The following is a 17,140-nucleotide window of genomic DNA, read 5'->3' on the forward strand; positions in this document are numbered from 1 at the left end:
GCAATGAAGGTTCTGCCAAATTCCTTCTATGACACAAATATGGTACTGATACCTAAACCAGGAAGAGCCAAAATAAAGAAAGAAAATTATGTCAATTTCCCTAATGAATATTGATGTAAATTTTTAAATAAAATATCAGCAGAGATTAAAGAAACATAAGCAAAGTTGCCAAATATAAAATAAACTCACACAAATCATCAAATTTCAATATACTCCTGACAAAGCCCAATAGCAAGAGATAGAAAGAGAAATTTCATTTAAAATAACTGTAGACAACATAAAATATTTGGACTCTACCTGCTAAGATAAACCCAGGATCTATACGAACATCATTACGAAACACTTCTCATACAAATAAAATAAGATCTAAACAATTGTAAAAAATATCAATTGTTCATGGGTAGACCAACCTAATATAATAAAAATGAGAATTCTACCTAAATTGATCTATTTATTCAGTACCATACCAATGAAACTACCAAAAAATTATTTTATTGAGCTAGAGAAAATAATAACAAATTTCATGGAAGAACAAAAGGTCAAAAAAATACAAAGGAGAGTGATCTATCAGTACCAAACCTAAAATTATATTATAAAGCAGCAGTTATAAAAAAGCATTTGGTACTGACTAAGAAATAGAATGGTGAACCAGTGGAATAAGTTAGATACATATGACACAATATATAATATATATTATTTGTAATAATTATATATTGTGATATATTTCTAATAATAAATATTATTTGCAATATATATCATTTGATAACCCCCCCAAACTCCATTTTCTGGGATAAGAACTCACTATTTCACAAAGATAATATATCAGAAACTCGGTATTGACATATAGTTCACACCTTCTATCAAAATAAGGTCAAAATGGGCACATGATTTGGGCATAAGAGGTGATACCATAGCAAATTAGAAGAACAAGGAATAATTTACCTATCAGAACTTTGTAGAAAGGAAGAATTTATGACCAAAGAAGAACTAGAGAACATTATGAAATGCAAAATGGACAACTCTGATTACATTAAATTAAAAAGATTTTGCACAAAGAAAATCAACAGAAACAAGATTTAAAAGGGGAGTACAAAGCTGGGAAAAATTATTACAGCTAGTATTTCTAATAAAGATCTCATTTATAAAATATATAAAGAACTGTGTCAAATTTATAAGAATACAAGTCATTTTCCAATTGATAAATGGTCAAAGGATATGAACAGGCAATTTTCAGAAGTCATGTATAATCATATAAAAAATGCTCTAAATCACTCTTGATTAGAGAAATACGCATTAAAGCGTCTTTGAGATACCACTTCATACCTCTCAGATTGGCTAAAATGACAAAAAATAATAATAATAAATGTTGGAGGGGATGTGGAAAACTGGGACACTAATGCATTGGTGGTAGAGTTGTGAACTGATCCAACCATTCTGGAGAGCAATTTGGAACTATGCCTAAAGGGCTGTAAAACTGTCCATACTCTTTGACCCAACAATACCAATACTGGGTCTATATCCCAAGGAAATCATAAAGGAGGGAAAAGGACCCACGTGTACAAAAATGTTTGTAGTAGCTCTTTTTGTGGTAGCAAAGAACTGGAAATTGAATAAATGCCCATCAATTGGGGAAATGGCTGAATAAGTTGTGATATGTGAAAACAATGGAATATTATTGTTCTATTAAAAAAATAATTAATACCTGATTTTAGAAAAGCTTGGAAAGATTTACATGAACTGATCCTGAGAGAAACAAACAGAACCAGGAATACAATGTACACTGTAACAGCAAGAATGTGTGATAATAAACTATGAAAGACTTGGTTCTTCTCAGTGATTCAGTGATTGAAGACAATCCCAATAAACTTTGGATAGAAAATGTTAGCATTCAAAAAGAGAACTATAGGGATTAAGTGTAAATCAACATATACTTTGTTCACTTCTTTTTTCCTGTTCTTTTTGTTTCTTCCCTGTGGGTTTTTTCCTTTTGTTCTGTTTTCTCACATAAAAAAAAAAAAAAAAAAAAAAATGTGTATTTAAAAAGTTAATATACATGCATAGCCAGAAAAAATTTAATTTAAAAAGTTTTTTAAAACAGTATTTAAAAGACAAGTAGGAAAGAGTTGCAATATAATAAAACTGTTGTCAACCAGATGGTGTAAATAAAGTATTAGACTTAGAGTCAAGAAGACTTAAATTCAAATGTAGCCTGAACTACTTCCTACTTCTGTGTAAGTAGTACTTCTAGGCAAATCACTTAAGTCTCAGTTTCCTCAGTTGTAAAAGGAGGACAATAGCTCCCACCTCTTAGGATTATTGTGAGGATCAAATGAGATAATTTTTAAGTCTTTGTGTTAAAGACTTTTATATATATATATATTATATATATATATATATATATATATATGTGTGTGTGTGTGTGTGTGTGTGTGTTTAAAGTCTTTAACACAAAGACTTTTATAGGCACTTAATGCTACTTAAACAAATAAATGCTACTTAAAATTTATTTCAAAATAAAATTAATTTTATTACTTTGTCAAGAACATTTTTATTTAAAATTGTAAAAAAAAATTGTTTTTACTCTGTGTTGCGGTGAAGAAAACACTGACTAGATATACAATGCCATGTTGCTACCTTGACTCAGACAGAGGCACCTATTACCTTATTGCTCTTATTCCATTGTTACAAATGTCAACAGTTATTCTAACATAAACTATAAGATTCAAAAAAGTTAGTAACACTTTGAATATTTTGGCACCACTTCTATTTGTTGTCAAACAATCACATAAAAGAAGATCTTTAATGAATAGTTGGTGCTGATGCTGAAAAATACAAGCAAAACAGCAAGTCTAGCCATGCTTGGATCATTAGGAAGCTAAAAGTACAATTGTGCCTAGAAAACTTCACACAAATTTAGACATCAACTTTATTTCTCAACTTCACTGAGAAAACTCCAAACTCTTGAGATAATAAAAGTGAAAAAAGCAAAGAATTTTTTAACATTATTATGAAAATAGTTTTAACTTTTGCTGACTTACCAAAAGGGTCTCAGAAATTCCTAGGTGCTCCTATGGAGCAAGCTTTGAGAACTGTTAGTCCATAACATTAAGAGACAAAATAACTTGTTCAGAATCACACAGAGTCAAGACTTTTTACCAGAGCAAAAGTTTTATCTCTGAAAAATAAATGTGTGATCTCTTCCATAAAAAGACAATAGAAAATCCTAAATGCAGCTGTGAGAATCTGGATCCAGATTAGATGACACTGAATGTCTTGAGATTTGTGAGACCTGAACCTGAATATACACATTTCAATAAAGCCAAAGGGAAGGTTTTTAAGGATGAGGTGAGTGAAAATAGATGACTTTTCTCAGTAGGTAACATCCATATTTTTCAATCTATGTTTACATTAAAGTTAACTCTAACCTAAAGATTGCACATTTTGAACATATACTGATATCTCTTATTCTTTTTCCCTCCCCCAAAGTTTTATTCTCATGAACTCAAATACAGATTCAATTAATTTTGTCTAAATATATAGTAGAGCTGAGGAATCACACAGCTGTAACTTGGCCCAGAATTTTCTTTTGCAAGCATGAATCTTGATGATGTGCTATTGGAAACAGTTTAACAACCATCTTCATTCAATGTTCAAGGAGGTAGTTACAAAATTTCTGGTATAAAACCGGGCTAAGATCTAATGTGTGCTCTTCATTTTAGGAGTGATGAAGCTAATTGCATACTTTATTTTCTGTGGGCAAGATAGTCTATCTATTTCAAGTCTATCTTGAAATTCAGATATCACTCACTATACCAACTCAGGCGGAACATACTTCATCACATTTAACTGGCCTAATTCTCTAGTTGCTACACCTATCTTATTTGTACTTATTCAACATTATTAGTTTTTCTCCATATCTGATATTAATTACTATTATCAGATATGGGGAAAAACTAATAATGCTGAATAAGCTTTTTTTTTTTTTTTTTTTTTTTTTTTTTTTTTGTGCTGAGGCAATTGGGTTTAAGTGACTTGCCGAGGGTCACACAGTCAGGAAGTACCAAGTGTCTGGGACCAGATTTGAACTTGGGTCCTCCTAACTTCAGGGCTAGAGCTCTATCTACTATACCAACTGGCTGCCTCAGTAATTAATCTTTTGATGTAAAAACAGTAGACATCCACATAGTGCCTTAAGGTTTACAAAGTACATTAGATAATGTTAATTCATTTGATCCTACCAATAGCTCTGTTATAGATAGTATTGTTAAAATTGAAATTTTGAACCTCAGAAACATAAAGTGACTTGTCCGAGATCATATAACCTGTCAGTTTCAGAAACAAGATTTAAATATATATCACTTTCTGGTCCTATGGTCACAATTCTTTCTATTATACTAAAGTACCTCATACAGTGACCACCAATTTCCCATCATCTTTATTAAGGAAGGTCCTTCTTTGATACCTTTATAAGGGTAGGGTGATTGAATTATTCAATTTCACACAATTTAAATAAGTTATAAGATGCCCAATCAATCATTTCATGGAGATTGTCCCTCCCTCTCCCTATTACATCTTAATAATACAATACTACTACTCTTATGATAATATATGAGAACTGAAAGTAGCTTTTAGAGTCATGATTCAACTTCTCATTTTACCAAGGAAGCCCTAAAAGATGAAATGAGTTGCCCAAATTAATATGGGCAAAAACTTGCAGAACCAAGATTCAAGCTCAAACTGTCTCCAAATCTAGCATTCCCACTGTATCATTTTTATCTTCAGAGCTAATAAGGTATCTGATCTAGTCTTTCAATTTGTGTAAATTCATAATTTTGTTTTTAATCTTTATTTTAAAGGTCCTATTTTTCAAATGTCCCTTTTTTTTGGTTTCTTGCTATTTCTGCTTTTTTTTTCACTTCAGAATTCACTGATTATTATTATTTTACATATCTACAATGTGAAAGAAATTAGTTCAAAGTAACTGACTCAGTCTTAAAGTAGAAATGTGTCCAAATAGAAACTAATAATCTTATGGCCACAGGACAAACCAATCTATTTTCAGTACAAGGACTATATAAAAATTTGATCTAAATAAATGCTATTGGGTAAGGCTTGAATATATACTTGAATCACTTATATTTGTGTGTGTCTTCACTAGCATGTCACATTTATATCAATAATTTTGAATTTACAGAGTACATCAATTATATTATCTTAATTGAGACCAATGACAAAGATAGATTTCACATGTATTATTATCCCTATTTTACTGATGGGGCAATGACAAGTTAGGGGTAAAATAGCCTATGATCATATGATTAATGTTATAGGAGAAGTCAAATTTAGAGTTTTCTGATTTTAAGATCAGCATTATATCCAATATAGCATTTAGTAATCAAAAAAAAAAATTACAGATAAAATTAGAAGGTACTTTGCCAGTTATAACTAAATCAGCCTTTTTTCCTTTCCTCCCTTTTCTTTTTCTTTTTTTTCCTTTCTTCCTTCTCTCTCTCTCTCTCTCTCTCTCTCTCTCTCTCTCTCTCTCTGTCTTTCTCTCTCTCTCTTTTTTTTTCTCTCTCTCTCTTCTCTCTCTCTCTCTCTCTCTCTCTCTCTCTCTCTCTCTCTCTCTCTCTCTCTCTCTCTCTCTCTCTCTCTCTCTCTCTGCCTGTCTCTCTTTCTTATTTGTTCTCATTCTCTATCTTCCTTCTCCTTTTTTCTCAAATTGGAGAGGGAAAGACAGAACTATAACTCCCATGGAGTCAATGCAACTTTGTCCCAGGATGATGACATGGTGCAAATAAACTTCCTTTTTATGGATATTACCATCCTCATTATGTGGATTATCCTTCCTACTCCATGCCTTGTATTTTTTTTTTTATCAGTCTCTACTGCCAAGCAGCACAGCTAATTCTTCCATAACTCCTTGGGTCCTATTGCCATGATGCTCTTCTCCAGGAATTTAACTGACCCCCCTTTCCAAATTTCATAAAAGGAATATCCTAGAGAAAAGTTTCCCCTGTGTCACCTATGTAATTGTCTTTTCTGAACTTTTGATGGTCCACTCCCATCATCCAACTATCCTTTAACCTTCTCCTGCAAAGGATTTTGTGTCAAGTGCAACAATTCCTAGATAGAGTCCTGGGAGAAATGTCTTCCTTTCTTCACATTAGGATCAAAGATCACATTAATTTCTAGGGTAGTAGAAATGAGGAAATTGAGACTCAGAAAGTTATTAAATGAGCTGGCATGACCATACATCTGACAAGTAAAGAACTCAAGGTTGAAACTTATGTGTCACACCATCTAATTCTAACATCATGTCATGTGGAGAAGTTTTTAATAGTAAACCACTTCACTTTTTCCATTTAACAGACTAAAAAGTTACCTCAGGAGGAAAGATACATAAATAAAAGTATTTTATGAGTTAGGCATAATCTGGAAAAGGCTTTCTTATAGAATAATATTTGCTAGACCTTTTAAGAGAGGCAGCTTCCTATGATTGCACTGCCTGCAAATTTACATGCCATCTCCTCTCTTTTTTTTAATCACCTAAAGGAGCACTTTGTGTCTCTGAGCATTTACATTCAATTTGTTAAATGTCACTGGAGAAAAATAAAATGGAAAGGACATCAGTTAATAATGTAGTTTTACATCTCATCATCCCAGGACTCCATGTTTCACCATGTTGACCTAATTTGCCATGACAGGAACATGGTCCTTGTTTTCAGAATATTCCGAGTGTGGCAATGGCTAAAGCTTGGTGGGAATTTTATGATTACTTGTCCAATAGATTCAGTTTAATTTTTTCAAGATAATTCAAATATGTATATGAGACCAAAAAGAAATATTTATATTCCCAGATTACAAAGAGGAGAGTATGTGTGTGTGTGTGTGTGTGTGTGTGTGTGTGTGCGCATATGAAGTTAAAGAGTTGATTGTTTGTATTCTCAGCTGGATTATGAGAGCATATTTAAGTTATTGGGTTTTTTTATTTTTTAATATTTTCCGTTAGCATTTGGGAACTATTTGAAATCTGCTGTGCCTCTAATTTTAATTTCTTTTAGAATTAGTGAGAGAGGGTCAGACTTTTGTAATATCTAAAGGGTATTGCTTTTTTGCCTCCTTTTTTGGACTAGATTTGATAGGCCTAGTATCATTAGCTGAAATCACTAAAAGGAAAGGAAAGAAACAAGCTTTCAGTAAGTGCCAACTATATGTCAGGCACGTGCTAAGAGCCTTACAAATATTATCTTATTTTATCCTAACAACAACCCTAGGAGTTATGTTATTATTATCTTCATTTTACATTTGAGTAGACCAAAGCAAACATTCTCCAGAGTCACAGAGCTAGTAATTGTCTGGTGCTAGACTTAAACTTGGATTTTTCTGACTATAGGCAGATCTCTGTATTCACTGCCTCCTATTATTTTTCAAAATGGATTCTTCTCTTCTAAATGTGTTTGCCAGCATCCTTTCTGCTGGTCGGCTATTATTAGTAACATGAATCAATCAATACTGAGTACTCTTCATAATAGCAAGGTGAAAGAATTCAAAAGAAAGTTAAACTATAGACTTGCTTTTCTAAGCATCTACATACCATAGCAATGTTTCCACTATCCTAGAAATTAATGCAATATTAGAGAGATTGGAGAAAGGGAGACACTTCTCCCAGGACCCTCACCAGGAATTGTTGCATTTGAGAGAAAAGTCTTTGCAGGAGAAAGTGGAAAGATAATTGGATGATGGGAGTGGATCACCAAGAGTTCAGAAAAGACAGTTACATAGTCAATGAGCAGGGGAAACTTTTTCTCTAGGATCTTACTTTTGTGAAATTTGGAAAAGTGTCAGTTAAGTTTCTGGAAAAGAGCATCATGGCAATAAGACCCAATGAGTGGGATTTTAGGGAGGAGGTAGTTGTTCTGCTTGGCACTATATGATGAAAAACTATAAGAAATTCGGTGTGAATGGTAATCCCCATAATAAGAAAACACATCTGCATTATGTCATCATTCTGGGGTAATGATGCATTGATCCTATGGGAGTTATGATCCTGCCTTGTCTCCTCTCCAATTTAAGGGAAGGAAGGAAGGAAGGAAGGAAGGAAGGAAGGAAGGAAGGAAGAGAGGGAAGGAGGGAGGGAGAGAGGAGGGGAGGGAGAGAGGAAGAAAAGGAAGGAGGGAGGGAGAGAGGGAGAGAGGAAGAAAGGAGGGAGGGAGGAAGGGAGGGAGAAAGGGAAGAAGGAGGAAGGGAGGGAGGAAGAAGGAAAGGAGGAAGGGAGGAAAGGAGGGAGGAGGGGAGGAAAGAGGGAGGGAGGAAAGGAGGGAGAGAAGAAAAGAGCAAGGGAGGGAGGGAAGGAAGGAGGGAGGAAGAGAGGAAGGGGGAGGAAAGGAGAGAAGGAGAAGGGAGGGAGGGAAGGGAGGAGGGGAGGAGGGGATAGAGGGGAGGAAGAGAGGGAGAAGGGGAAGAGGGGAAGAGTGGAGGGAGGAAGGGAGGGAGAGAGGGAGGAATTCACTCACATGTTATCATACTACAGTAATTTGACTAAAGATTATATACATGACTACCAATGTTGGTAAAGGACATTTTTTCACCAATACTTTAAGACTAATTAGAAAATTTTAAGCTCTTTGAAAGTAGACACAATTTCTCTTTTTTTTTTTTTTTTTTGCTTTCATATCATCAGTCAGGCTAATTGACTTAAAGATAGTAGATACTTAATACATATGTGGTAAATTCCATGGGCTTCATTAATTAGCACCATGAAATGAAATACATTCACACACAGAGGTGTTAACCAAAAAAAGTTAACAAAATAATTTGCAGAGATTCTTATGATAGTGGTATATATTTTCTATAGTTATCTTTTGGAAAGTTAATCTATGGTAGCTTCTCACAGCATCCCAAAGATGTTTCCTTACTAAAAAATGAAGGCTGTTTGTCCCAATAGGGAAACCTGGATAGGGAAACTTGCAGACTATCACTTTAGAGGGAAATGAGGACAAAAGGTTAAAATAGCACACAACTTCAGAATAAGAGTGAAAAGATACATAGAAGGATTTGTTAGAAAATAAATGTGGATAAAAGATACTGGTTTATTTTAGGTCCAAGGGAGAAACCATTAAGCCTTAAGAAATTCCTTTCATTGTCCAAAGGAATGTATTACTACATTTTTTTAATAGCAATTAAATGAATAATTCTTAAAGGTAACTCTTTGAAATGGAAAGAAAGAGGGTCTTGGGTACTCCTGGCAGTTCTGCCACTGGGCACTTGCCCCTTGACCAAGTCACTTCATACATATATAGAATCTATAAAAAGCCTTTCCTAGTTCCTCTTATTTCTAGTGTTTTTTATTTATCCTGTTTGTAATTGGTTTTTTATATATTTATGCATTGTTTCCCCATTAGATTATAAACCCCTTGAAGACAAGGACTATGCTTGCTCCACATTATTAGTGCTTAATAAATGCTTATGAAATGGATATAATCAAATTGTTAAAGATTCACCTAGTATAATTTTCTTATTTTCTTTCCAATATTCTATAGGTGGCACAGTAGATAGAGCTCCAGGCCTAGAATCAGGAAGACCTAAGTTCAAATGTGGGCTTTAGACACTTTCTAGCTATGTGATCCTGGGCAAGTCACTTAACCCAGCTTGTCTCAGTTTCTTTATCCATAAAAATGAAATAGAGAAGGAAATGGTAAACCACTCTAATATTTTTGCCCAGCAAACCTTAAATGGGCTCACAAAGAGTCAAATAACAAGAAAATTTTAATACATATCTAAATTGGGCAAACAATATTCAAATAGTAAAGGATTATAAGCGAAGAGAAGAAAAAGAAAGAGAAATGTATATTTTCCTACAATTCAGCTTAGTAGCTATAGCTAGGTGGCTAGTTGTGAATCTTCTGTTTTCTAGGACCCTTTATTTTTCTGGACCTCAGGTTCCTTGTCTGTAAAATAAAGTAGGGATGGAGCTGAACAGACAAAGCACTCTCCAAATTCCTTTCCAGCTCTGACATGAGAATTTTAGGAAATTGCTGGGGGCCGGGGGGGGGGGGGAGATTCCCCTTCAATTTCATTGGTATCAGTTTTTTTAAGGGCCACGGATTGAGATTCCTTAAATTTGGCTCAAAATGTCATTAAAAAATGGCCTTTCCCTATCAAATAATAAATAATGACATGAAAGGAAGAAGACAGGAAAAAACTGGAATCAAAATTGTACCTGTTTTTTGATTAAAAACTTCCCTACAAGTTCTAATATGTTGAAAATTTTAAAAAAGAAACTATATATCCCTAACTACAGTGTGTAGATATTTGGCCAAAAGAATAAGTTAGAAGCAGTCTTAAATACTTTTTGGCAGAGAGACTAGGAACTTAGTTCTTAAAATCTTGTCACGATTCCAAATAGTCTCTCCTCCACTGACTTTTCATTAAAAATGCTCACCTTCTAAGTATAAAAAAAAAAAAATAGTGCTGCAAATGCTATATTTTTTTCTGAAATCTTAGCAATTTCTCTAGCCAAATTATCCCTTGTCTTCTTTCTTTGCTGTGAAAATAGAGCTGTAATTTGGATAATCGGTCAAATTAGTGTATGTTAAGTGTATTTTTGTTGTGGTAGGTGTGGAGAGAATGAAAAAGGTGGATATGTGATGATTATCCTTTATAACCATAACTACATAACCACATGTAGTCTTTGCCAACATGAAATGATTTTGGACATTCATTTTCTCATTCAAATCTTCAAAAAAAAAAAAAAAAACCTAGTCTTTAAAAATAACAAATTTGTGATTCTAAAGCACAAATAATAAGAAAGATTATTTAAATTATATCATCAGTGAAATGTCTTTAAGGAAAATAATAAAGAAAATAATAACCAGGCATGATGTTGTTCATCTATAATGCCAGCTTCCAGTGCAGGCTAAGGCTAGTTAAAGAAATACTTGAAGTTGGAAATTCTGAGCTGCCATAGGACTGAAGTCAATCCAATGTCTGTGCTAAAGTCTAAGTGCAGTATGGTAAATCCCCAAGAACAGAGAATCACCAGGTTACCTAAGAAGGAGTGAATTGGCCCAGATTCAAAAAAAAAAAAAAAAAATGAAGCAGGTTAAAACTTCTAATCTGCTTAATATGGCAATCAAGCTATAAGTGGCTGTTAGAAAGACACATAGAAGTTGAAAGAAATTTTCTACCTCTAAAAAAAATGAGTTAAAACATGAAAAATTCTGAGGCAGCTGGGGGAAAGAATTTCAAAAGACAAAATATATAAGAGCTTCTATAACTATCGGGGTGAAGTTATCTAAGATCTGTATCACAAAAGAATTAAGATAGCCCCTGAGGCTACCAGTTATGGAGCTAGCTGAATCCTTTCCCTGTGGGAATCATCACTGAATACTAACAGATGAGAACAGCATGTCAGCACAGACAGAAAGAAAATGACACTATAACTGACAATTAGCTGTAGTTGCATATAGTATATGGTTGTATACATTGCATCATAGTGAGAAGCAGAAGACTGTTCCGTGACATCTAGAGCATACAGATAGTTTTACAGTATTAGATACATGAATCATATGAATTAGAGACATGCATATTTCTCGGCTACTGTATCCTTCTGTATGTAGACTTTCCAGTATGTTTTATACTTCGCCTGTTCCCTATATGGGTCCCCTCTCTCACTGGTAATTTGGGTTAATGTGTATATATGTACATATTTGTGAATATGTGCACTTGAATATATAGATCCACTTACATATCCCACCTTCCACAAGAAGCCTTCTCTTACCCCCTCTTAATTCTGGTGTCTTCCCCTGTGCCCAAAGGGCTATAAAACTTTGTATATTCTTTGATCCAGCAATGTCACTACTGGGTCTGTATCCCAATGAGATAATAAAAAGAGAAAAAGACCCACATCTGCAAAATATTTGTAGCGGGGTTTTTTTGTGATTCCAAGGAATTGGGAATTGAGTGGATGCCCATCAATTGGGGAATGGCTGAATAAGTTATGGTATATGAAGGTAATGGAATATTATTGTTCTATAAGAAATGATGAGCAGACTGGTTTCAAAAAAGCTTAAAAAGACTTACATGAATTGAAGCTGAGTGAAGTGAGCAGAAACAGAACACTGTACCCATTAACAACACGATTATGTGATAATCAACTACGATAGACTTAGCTTTTCTCAGCAATGTGGTGATCCAAGCCACTTCCAATAGATTTTGGGCGAAAAATGCCATCTGCATCCAGAGAGAGAATTATGAAGACTGGATGCAGATCAAACCCTAGTATTTTCACCTTTTTTGTTTGCTTTTTTTTTATCTAGTTTTTTCCCTTTTAGTCTCATTTTTCTTTCCCATATGACAAAGATGGAAATACATTTAAACTACTCATACATTTATAAGCTGTATAAAATTGTTTGCTGTCTTGTGGAGAGGTAAGGGAGGGAAAGAGGAAGAAATTGGAACTCAAAATCTTAAAAAAAATGCATGTTGAAAACTATCCATGTAATTAGAAAAATAAAATACTATTGAGAAAAAATTTTAGTGCCTTCCTTCTGTTGATTATTTCCTATTTTTCCTGTATATAAATTGCAATTAGAGTAAATGTTTTTTGCTATGAATTCATGTTCCTATTCAGTCTAATAAAGTCAATCAATCAATTTCATTGGGAGTCCAAGAGCTATGGTTTTGAGGAGATGATGATTCAGAGAATATCTCAAATCTAAGGTAATATTAAAAGGTCTTTTGTATGAGTAAGTGTCCAGATGCTGCAAACTAAACATTGTAACCATGGCTCAGTTACTTTCCCTCTCTATTCCTGCAGCTCCTAAATCCATGAATTCTTCTCAAAACTTTTATTTTGAGGAAGGACTCAGAACAACTATTTTTCATTCACCATTACTTTCCCCCTCTCCAGCTTCACCTTCCTTTTAAGTGTTGTCCTCTCTCACTAGGATATAAGCTCTTTTATTTTTTTTTCCCTGTATTTTTTTCCTTGTTCTATATCCCCAGCATTTAGCACAGCACTTATTATGTAGTTAAAGCTTTATAAATTCTCATTGACTACTTGACTTGACCAAACTGTTTTCATAATTGTCTTTTTCCTTTTTATCACTTCCAGTATCAAGCATGAAGATAGGCTCCTAAAGAAATGTAGCCACAGGAGAGACTCAAGAAGGCTTTGCTAATTTCTATCTATGTGATTTTGGGCAATCAATTTACCCTTCTCTGACTCAGTTTCTTTATTTATAAAGTGAGTATTAAATGATCACTGAGGTAACTTCCAGCTTATCATTAGTTAGTAATTGTATAAGAAGATTCTCAGAACAAATAATAATAGACACTGAAAAAAGTAAGATATCCAAAGCTCAAAGGAAGATTGCCTGATTACTGGAGTGAAAAGACAATGGAAAGAAAACCATCTTGGAGAGACAGAGATTTAAGCTTTGGTTCTGCCACGACTTATCGATCATCTGAGAATCAGTTACCTCATCTATAAAATGAATGACTTTACTAGATAATTCCTACAGCCTGTTTTAGCTCTGTTTTTTTTTTTCTGAAGCAATTAGGACTTGCTCAGGGTCACACAGCTAGGAAGTGTTTGAGATCAAATTTGAACTCAGGTCCTCCTGATTTCAGGACTGGTGATCTATCCACTGTGCCACCTAGCTGACCCTTAGCTGTATATTTTTTAAAATAATAGCTTTTTATTTTCAAAATACATGGGAAGATAGTTTTCAACATTTACCCTTGCAAAATCTTGTATTCCAATTTTTTCATCCTCTCTTACCCCACCCCCTCCTCTAGATAGCAAGTAATCAAATATATATTAAACATATGCAGTTCTTCTATACATATTTCCACAATCATCAGGTTTAGCTCTAATATTAAATTACTTTTGAAGAGCATGAACAAAGTGTTGTTCAAAGAAAGATAATATTGTGTAATAGAAAAGCCTATGAAGGTTCTGCAGAAGAAAATGGCTTTATGTTTGGTATTGAAAAATGTTAGATTTGTTTGTTTTATATGTAACACCCCTTTACATGGTTCCCTAAAACAAGCTTCTTAAACTGTGGATTTGGGGTTATGTAACTGAATTGTGAATTGCAAAGTTATGATTTATTATCTATGAATCTTTGATTTGCATATATGCTTTATAGATCTTTTAAATTTTTAAATTTAATTAAATTATTTTATTTATGGAAATGGTCACATAAAAATTTCTTGGGCAAAAAAGGATTGCAGGTACAAAAAGTTTAAGAAATCTTGCTCTAACATGTAGCTCTGTATTGCCTGCTGCTTATACTTGGAAAGACATGATTCCCAATTGGCTGGGAGAATACTGAGTGAAATTGTGCCTATTTACCATAAGTGATTTACTACAGTTGTTTAAAGATACACTACAAGAGAGAAACTCCAGCTATATTTTTGAAGGGCATGAATCTTTGAACTTCAATTAGTGCTCTAAGAGCTGTAGACATGTGTTAGATTCTGGCCCCAACCTATTCCTTGACCTGCAGGGCTAGCAACTCTAGAGACTACTGAAACTGTATCTCCCCTGAGTGAAATAATTCTCTCTCTTCTGTTTGAGCTGGAATCTTGTCTTGCCATTAGATGAAGAACTCATTACTCTTGTATATTCTTTAATATATTCTAGTCTGTAGAGTTTCACCAATTAATTTTTGCTATTTAACTGAATAAATCGATTCACTAGCTGTTTGTTACATGTGGTGGTCTTTTTTGTAACTAACATTTAATGGAAAGGAGGAAAATCCCCTTAATAGTGACCAGAGATCAACACACACTATTTTCACTTTTTTTCTTCTTTTTTTTCTTTCTCATGGTTTTCCCTTCTGTTTTCATTTTTCTCTCTCAACCCTGACTTATAAAAAAGTGTAGAAAATGAATGTACATGTATAACCTAAATAAAAAAAGAAAGAAAATAAGCTTTCTTTCTGGAAAAAAATCATACCCCAAGACTAGAAATATTTGAGGAAGTAGAAGATAGCTATTATAATTCTGGGTCAAAGTGTCACTTGGAAATATAAACCTACCTTTTTCTTCCCTTACTCTCTACCTCACATTCTCTCAGTAAGGTTTTAGATGATCAAGTAGGACTCTACTCCTTTGTACAGAGGTGGGCTAGAGCTTAAACTTTTATCTATTCATACCACCAATGAGCCACATAACTATATATTTGGACAACCTGCACACATATGTACTACCATATTTTAGAATATTATTAAGCATTTACTGGGTTGAGAATATAATTCTTAGTGATGGATATAGAAGACAGGAAAAGATAAGATTGCAAAAGAAATAAATTGGTATTTCTAGAAGATTGTGGATAAACTACATTAATACAATTAAACATAATGTATAGTCTATTAAGCAGAAAGCAGTGAGTGCTGCGGTGGTGTTTTTCTTCTCCTTTCCTATATCCAAAGGATGCTAAAGGTTTTGTTCACATGACTGAATGTTCAAGCCATTATCGTAGTTGGCTTATAATCAGAGCAAAACTTTTCTGTGAGGCTTTTTTTTTTTTTTTGCAAGAAAATGATTGCTTTATACAAGTTACTAAGAATTGTGTTGCATTCAACTTAGTTGTATATCATTTTTCCTGTTAGACTTGGAAAAAATTTACTCTTGAAAATCCAAATGAGTTGAACTATAGCTTTGAGACAGATCAGGGATTTTACAGGAAATATCAATGAAGTTTTCTCATTTCAGAGGTAAAAGAGGCTGTTTATACTTTAAAATAATCAAAGAGTTAATCTAGTTTTATTTGTATATGACTAAAACCCACTGGCAAGCTTTTACTATGTTAATTTTCAAACCTTAAAGTCTCTGCTCAAACCACAAAGCTAGCAAACTAAAGGTAACCAAAGGGGCTGTTGGGTAAAGATAGAAATGAACCATGCCTTTTGAAGTGTTTCCAGGGAAATGTGTTTGGAATATTTAAGTCCCAAGTGAGTTACAAAGGTTATTCATTCACAAGTGAGATAAATTCATAGCTGTCAAATTGTCTGGATTCTCTGTGTGATCACCAGGGCTTCAAATCATTTATTTTTTTTCAACCAAAAGTTCAATATTTTCACAGCTTCAAATATGAGAGTACTTTATAATTTGGGAAGTAAAGTAGTCTTTCTCCTCACCTGCTCAATGAAGCAATAAAAGTCCAGGGATATTTTGAAGCTATTTTTCTCTACTACTACTACATTTTGTTGTTTTTTGTTGAGCCAAATGTTTTTAAATTGGTTTTTCCTTCAGCAAAACTATCTGGAGATAATTAATAAATCATGCGGTTCCATCAAGTGTAAGGAAATAACTCCCCCCAAAAAAGTTTGAAAACTGAATTTAGCGTGTTTTAAAGAGTTTGAAAAAATATTAATTTCCTTTTTTAAATCTTTCTTAGCTCTGACATAATCAAAGAAAAAATGCTTATAGAAATGCATATGAGATTTAAGATTGTTACATTTTGATTAAGCAGTATTTTTTAAAAAAAGTATAGAGATGTGATTGTTGTCTATGAGATATCATCAGCATGAGGCCAGTTGCCTAATCTAGGAAGGATTTATGGGTTTATTGGTAGTGAAACATCTGGGACCTGAAATGTGGAGACATATGATATTTGTACTTAACATAAAAATTAAGTTCTATGCAGAAAGAAAAGAAAGAATGTAAATAGTTCAACACACTTATATTCAATGACTATATATGCCTGAAAGTTAGCATGAGATCATAGATATAATTCTGCTATTCCCTTAGATCCCATTGGCTCTCAGAGGGTAAGCAATTTGTAGGAGAAGAGGGCAGAAGAAGGATAAGGGAAATGGGAAGAAGAGGCATCAAAGATCAATGATTAAGAAAACTTTAGGACACCCTCCACCTTGTCTGGGATCCAGGTCTTAAGAATACAAGACCTGTTCAATTTATCCCAAAGATATAAATCAAGTTTATTATCCTAACCTAAATGGATTCAATATGCAAAAGGTTGATCACCTTGAAGATCTGCTATATTGGTGAGTATGACCAAGTGGGAGATTTATAAACCTTTTCCCAAGATGTTTAAAAATAAGGAAGGACTTATCCAATTTTGAAGGAACTGCAGTGTTTTCTAATGTCTGTCTCTTCTTTGGGCAAA

The sequence above is a fragment of the Sarcophilus harrisii genome, chromosome 3 (assembly GCF_902635505.1).
Source record: "Sarcophilus harrisii chromosome 3, mSarHar1.11, whole genome shotgun sequence".
In the NCBI taxonomy this organism is placed as follows: Eukaryota; Metazoa; Chordata; class Mammalia; order Dasyuromorphia; family Dasyuridae; genus Sarcophilus; species Sarcophilus harrisii.